We start from the raw sequence: 7337 nt of genomic DNA on the forward strand, positions 1-7337 counted from the left end.
TATATTATTTGATTCCTTGCTCTGAGAGATCAATGATCGCTACATATATATTTTCTATACGATTTTTTAGATCTCAGAGATGATCGCTACGTCCACAAAGTATTTCTATTAGGGAAATCAACCCAAAGGGACCGCTTCCTATTGGCTCAACCACGAAGCTTGACCCTGAAGATATTAAGAGAATTGAACCCATGATCTCTTAATAGCAAAGATGCTTTTAATAACAAGGACTCAATCAATTAAGCTAATCTTCAAAAGCATCAATATTTATATTTATATTTATTTATTTAATAAAGCTAATTTTCAAAACTATAAATATTTATATTTATATTTATTTATTTGAGTTTAGTCTTCACCATTAAATCATTAATTCAAATCTTATAAAAAAAAATAAAAAAATAAAAACTTTTAAGAAAATTAAACCATCGCAATCCCATAATACCATCGATACGTCGTTCTTCTATTCAATATTTGAAGACACCTCGATATCTATCCAATATTTGTTTGTGATTTATGTGAAATTAGGCTTCACTAATAAATCATTAATTCAAATCTTATAAAAAAATAAAAAATAAAAACCCTTTTGAACCATCGCAATCCCATCTACTAGACACATCGATATGTGGTTCTTCACTCCAATATTTGAAGACACATCGATATGTGGTTCTTCACTCCAATATTTGAAGGTCGCCCGCCCTAATTCCATTTTTTTTGAAAAAATATAAAAAACCAATATATATATATGTAACTGCCTCATTTACTCCTGAGAGGTATGAAGAAGGAGTTGCTATCGGGCAAAGCCCACCAGCCACCACACTTGTTATCGAAGCTCTGGAAGTACTGACGGCGAAGAGTTGCTCAACGTGTTTGGCTGCCCTTTCTGCCATTGTGCGGCAAAGCCGAGAAGTAGCCCATCTGAAAGGAGGGTTAGATTTTCCACTCCTAGAGTAGAGTAGAGTATTGAATTGATGGTTCGATTCGGGCCTATCCCTAGCCGCCGCTTCATCCGTCATGACTAGCGGAGCGAGGGAAGGAGATATGAGAGAAGTACTGAACAGAAGAAGATCCAAATCGACTTTGTAGCCACAGCAGGCGGGAGGGGAGGGGAGAAACCAGCCTGCGGCCTCTTGGACAGAAACCAAAGTAAGCAAAGAAAAACACTTGATTAACCAACGATAAGCGCCTCCTTGGTTAAGGACGCGTTTCTGGGCCTTAGTCCTTAATCGTTAACGCCCGTAGGCCGGTTGGTTCAAGTAAGGGATCCCCCTTGGTCTCAGATTAGTTTTTATTTTTTTAATTTCTTGACGTCCGGGCATTCTTAGGGCGGGTGCAAAAATGTCTGTGACTGCTGGAGTTAGCGATGCTGTGATTGCGATCAGGGACAAATTGCGGGGAAAAATCGGACAAACAAAAGTAAAGAGGTATTGGCCGGGTAAGGCCCCAGAATGGGCGGATGATGCTGATGAAGAGATTGATATCAAAACAGCTGGGTCTAGGTCTAAGTCTACAGCTAGGTCCCGTGCTTTGGAGAAGGCATTCCCTTCCAGAGAAGATGGCGATGCTGACGGTGACGGGGATGGGTATGAGAGGGACATGGTGGCGGCCAAGGATGATGATGCAAGGCTTCGCAGGTTGGCAGAGAGTAGAAAGGACAGAGAAGAAGCGATTGCTCGGCATAGGCTCATTAGGCAAGCAGAAATTGTGTCCACTCAGGAAGAAGAGAGGAGGGTTCAAGAGGGCATAGAATTAGAAGAAGAAGACGAGGATGCATTGGAGGAGAGGAGGAGGAGAATTAAGGAGAAGTTATTGCAGCGGCAACGTGAGGAGGAGGAACAACTCCCTCAGCCGCCTGAAGAGGAAGAGGATGAAGAAGAGGAAGAGGAAGAAGGGGAGGAGTCTGAATACGAGACAGACTCCGAGGAAGAGCACGGTGGTGGCATTGCGATGATAAAACCTGTTTTTGTGCCAAAAGCAGAGCGGGACACTATTGCAGAGCGTGAAAGATTGGAGGCAGAAGAGAAGGCGCTTGAAGAAGCGATGAAGAAGAGACTTGAGGAAAGAAAGGTCGAGACGAAGCACATTCTTGTGGAGGAAATAAGAAAAGATGAAGAGATTCAGAAGAATTTAGAGGCCGAGGGCAATGGTGGGGAAATTGATACAGATGATGAAATTAATGAAGCAGAGGAGTATGAGGCTTGGAAGGCCAGGGAAATTGCAAGAATAAAGAGGTACAGGGACAACAGAGAAGCTATGTTGAAGGAGAAGGAGGAGATTGAAAAGGTCAGGAACATGACAGAAGAAGAACGCAGGGAGTGGGAGAGAAAGAATCCAAAACCACTACCACAGCCAAAACAAAAATGGAAATTCATGCAGAAATATTTTCACAAGGGAGCCTTCTTCCAGACACCAGCTGATGATCATGCTTCAACCGCTGGAGGAGATGACATCTTTAAACGGGACTTCTCCTCTCCTACAGGCGAGGATAAAATGGATAAAACTATATTGCCAAAAGTTATGCAGGTCAAACATTTCGGTCGCAGATACTACTGATTGGAACAATCCGTAAGTGTTGACCCTCTACCTTTTAGAATTAACAATTCTGATTATTTTTAAATTTGATTTTATGCACATGTCCCTTTTCAGCAGTTTTACAATGATGAATTGCAGCACAAGTATTTTCGATTTGCTTATTTGCCGTCTTCTAACATTATGTTATCCATCTAGTTTCACATAAACTATTGTTGTTTCAGCTCCTCTGATAAGAGCTTATTGTTTTGTTCCTATGCAGATGGACATACAATGATCCACTTCGAGCCAAATACAATAACAAAATGGCAGGGATGAATAGGGCGATAACTAAGCCTAAAGGAAGCAAGAAACTGAAAGATTGGGAATTATAGTAAAATCTGTTTTTGCTGTTGATGATTAGGATCTAAGAGCCGCTTAGATTGTATTCTTGTAAAAGAAGAGGAGTGTGTCTGATATGCCTACCAGGTTAGCATTTCAAAATTTGTTTTGAAAAGGATGGCACAGTCATCTTCTGGCTTCAAAGTAATTTCAGTGTTTCCATATGATATCTACTCCCAAGTCTGGAGAATAAATATTCCAGCCCTGTATAATTGTTTCATTTGTATAAGTTGTAGTATTTACGGCCAGTCTTTTCAACAGCCCCTTCATCAAATCAGTATTTTTGTGAAATGCTTTTAATCCCCTTAAGCCTTTTTCTTTGTAGAATTCATTTACCTTATGTGTGCTATATTGGAGTTATATATTCCATTTGTATAGTTTCTGATGCACAAAAATGCAAAACAGGTAATTATTTGCTTGCAGCACACTTTAGTGCCAATTGCACTACTGGGTAGATTAGTACTGGCCGTTTGATATCTTGTTTAAAATTGTATATTTTGAACTTACAGCTGTACAATCCAGTAGAGAATACACCTGTTGTCATTGATGTGGGAGGGTGGTTTTAATATGGATTAAGGGGTAGAGTAATCAAATTGATGTGCATAGCTATAACCCTAATTTGGTTACTTGATCTATAATTTTAATAGTGGAGAGGGTTTGTTACACCTCAGATTCTCTACAATGTACTCTACATTTTTCCACTAGATGTGACCATCATGATGAACCAAAAATGTGATTATTGTTGTACCTATATATTGTATTTGGCTGTGCTAAGATAATTGATGTAAAAGTGTTTGTCTAGTTGGTAGCCCAAACCCCTTTTGTGGTTGATCATGGCATGTCCTTCTAGTCCCCATTTCAAGGTGCCTGGTTTTACTGCTATGGCTAACTACCTCTTAGATGGCAATAACACCCCATTATCTTGAGCATTTATGACCTAGGTAGGTATTTAGGCATCTTGAGGTGGATATACTAGGATATATGATCTACAAGAGTCTTTAGCCATTCACTTATTCTATACTCTATGTGAAGGCATTTCTCTTGATGCAAAGGTTGTCATACATATGGTAAAGCACACCTATTTTATGGCCCACATGGACCCCTATTCTTATGTGTACCATACTTTGGCTATGAACTCTTGGACGTGATGATGTACATGATCATCCAATTGCATGTTTCCCAAGGCAATTCCATGTATCACAGGGCATGGGTCACACCTTCAGGGCACTTTCGAGTTATTTAGGCACACATGGGCCTCATACATTGAATAATGAGGAGCACTATCCAAATTTGTCATGTTGTGAGCCTATTATCACCTATTATGAGGGCTGACCCACAAATGGGATCTTTATGATAGTTGTGGGGGGTCTTTGGAGCACGTGATGACATGGAGGGGTCACCTGAGTGACTTATTATCTTAAACAAAAATCCAACACTTAAAATGACTTGACAATGTGGACATGACTTGAACACATGTTATGAAGACTCCTAATCACATTTAGAGGAGTTATCCACTTGAGCCATTTTAATGAGGTCATTCCGCTTGGACTAAAAGTGGACTAGGATGCTTCCTTGCCATGATTTGAGGTCTACAACGCGTTTCCAATGTATTGTTGGGCATACAAGGCTAGCCACTCTTATTCTAAGGGTGACATCGCCTTTGTCATGAGGGTTTTATGCATATGTGGCATCATGTACTTATTTTTGACTTAATCTCCTTACATGTTTGGATGGCAAGTCACTTTTATTTGATTTCCTTGAACTAAATTTAGGGAATAAAGAATGGGAAAGAGCTAGATGTCTCATTTATAGATAAAGGCTCTCCTCTCATTCCAAATTATTGTGAATTGTTGGAGATCATTTTTAGAAGCCATTAATAGAAGATCTTTCTTGGAGTTTTTGGTGTCAATCTTTGCATCTCTCTCTTTCTTAGTTTATTTTCTTGGTTCATCAAAGATATGTTGTGAATGTTCAAGACATACATTGAAATATGGCAACAAGAATATTCCAATTTAACTTGTCCTTGAATTAAAATTGAATTTAGTTTTAACAATTACTTGGAAATAATTAATTAATTCATTTTGAATTAATTAGTTGGAAAATTCAAGTTAGAAGTCTTTCTGAAGTCATGCAACAGTTATCCCTTAAATTAAAGAGATAAGATTGAGTTATATTTGAGTTGTAATTAGTTAACTCAATTTACAGAGTAAAGTCCAGTTAAATTAGTTCCAAACTGTTTGAGGAACTAATAGAGAGTTAACAGTCAGTTGATGCATGCATGCACTCAACTAGTGCTATTCCAGTTAACTAAAGGTTCCCTCATCAGAAATTCATGCATGTCTATTCTGATAAAGACCCAGTTGAGATTAAAGTCAAGGACAGTGTACTATTAGTTGCATGTGTTTTTCTATAAAGAAAACTCATGCATGCAGTCAAGGAATTATCCTTGAAGATTGCGCAGTTTTGGAGGATTGATCATCCACTAGGTAGGGGATCATCCACTTGGTAATAGAAGAATCATCCACAAGGAACAACGCAAGGAAATAAGAGCTTGGAGGGCATAGAGGAAGGCTCGAGAGAAGCCAAGATTGCTTGTAAGCATTTGTGAGGATTGCACTGAGAGCTGGCTAGCTGTGAGAGCTAAGGCTTTGTATAATTCCTATGTATTTCCACCTTGTATGATAATACAGATAGTGGGGTTTTTAGTTGACGTTTTCCCCTAAGTATTTTCATGTGTATTGTGTGATTGATTCTTTTTTTCTTCTGGTTATATTGTTCAGCTCGATCTTAAGCTTCCACAAATTGATAGTAGAAGTATGTTATAGTATTCTGCTTTGATTTATATTACAATATTGGGTTAACTTACCAGTAGATTTTCTACATGTTTGGATGGCGAGTCACTTTTATTTGATTTCCTTGAGCTAAATTTAGGGAATAAAGAATGGGAAAGAGCTAGAAGGGTCAATATAGATAAAGCTCTCCTCTCATTCCAAATTATTGTGAATTGTTGGAGTCATTTTTAGAAGCCATTAGTAGAAGATCTTTCTTGGAGTTTTTGGTGTCAATCTTTGCATCTCTCTTAGTTTATTTTCTTGGTTCAAGACATACATTTTTAGTTGTTGACACCTAATCCGAAACGGATGAGGTGAAGCTGGACAGTCATCTAGAAGATGAACTGATCCGTTTTGTGTATGTATAAATAATAGTTGGCTAATGAATAAAATAAACCAGTTCTGTCTTGCGCTCATTAATTGCTGGAGTTACCCTGGCCTGACATGGTATCAGAGCCAGGTTCCAGAAATAACTCCTGCCTCTGCCAGGTTTCTACTGCCTCATGAAACCTCTGTCCTGAGAGACTGCGCATCCGTTTTCATCTGTGCCTCTGTCCTGGAGACTGCGAATTCTTTTATAAAACGTTTGCCTGAATTCGCTGCCCCTCTCTGCGCTGCCTCTGATCTGACATATCTGTCCATATGCCAACGCATCTGCCTGAATTGTCCTCTGTGTCTCTGCGCATTCATTTATGCCAACGCATCTGCCTGAAACGTTCTTTGCCTCTGTCGCTGCCCAGAGATTGAGCTTGGTCGAAACTTGGACGTGCTATGTTGAACAATGTGACTGCGTAATGGTGACTGTGTTGAAGACTGAAGACTGCGTTTTTGGTATCCTAAGAACTGTGGTATGCTGAGAACTTTGGTATCGTTTTGTATCGTAAGAACTGTGGTATGCTAAGAAGTGTAGGTTGCCTTCAATTTTCGTATTTTCCCCTCAGACGATGATGTAATTGCGTATGGATATGAATTTGTAAACCATTATAAATACTGTTTTGCAAAGGGACACCAACGCTGGGCGGTATATGCGTATTAACGCTGTGGTTATATTCACATTGACCATCGTTATATATGCATTAACGCTGTGGGTATATGCGCATTTTAACGCTGTGGTTATATTCACATTGACCATGGTTATATACGCATTAACGCTGTGGGTATATGCGCATTGACCAGCGTTTGAGTATTATATGGTAATCAGTTTTGTGCTGGCGTTTGAGTATTATATGGTAATCAGTTTTGTGCTTTATTTTATGGCTGCAAGTGGCCTTTGAAATTGCGGGAATTGGAATATTAATACAGTGAAGTGATCCTTGCGCATCTTCTCAATTGCATTGATATATATTGTAGCAGTGATATATGTTGAAGAGATATCTTGAGCGCCCTCTTTTTTTTTTCAAAACATAATATTGTAGCAGTGATATATGTTGAAGAGATATCTTGAGTGCCCTCTTTTTTCAAAACATAATATTGTAGCAGTGATATAAAGAAATGGTGATATAAGAAATGTTGATGAAATAAAATGCATAAGGCTGTGGCATAAGGATTTTTTTTTCTCAGCAGAAATTTTTTCTATCAACAGAAGTTTTTTGGCAGAGA

The 7337-nt window shown here is 38.9% G+C and overlaps 1 pseudogene across 1 annotated transcript; it reads left to right on the forward strand.

Annotated features, from left to right (window-relative positions):
- The first annotated feature begins 779 nt into the window (after positions 1 to 779).
- Positions 780 to 3119, forward strand: LOC149222251 (uncharacterized; annotated as a pseudogene). The gene is made up of 2 exons (XR_016249418.1): positions 780 to 2562; positions 2789 to 3119. The product of XR_016249418.1 is annotated as an uncharacterized LOC149222251 (transcript).
- Positions 3120 to 7337: the final 4218 nt, after the last annotated feature.

This window comes from Pinus tabuliformis, chromosome Q, assembly GCF_031772625.1.
Source record: "Pinus tabuliformis cultivar Carrire ecotype Pingquan chromosome Q, CPIR1, whole genome shotgun sequence".
In the NCBI taxonomy this organism is placed as follows: domain Eukaryota; kingdom Viridiplantae; phylum Streptophyta; class Pinopsida; order Pinales; family Pinaceae; genus Pinus; species Pinus tabuliformis.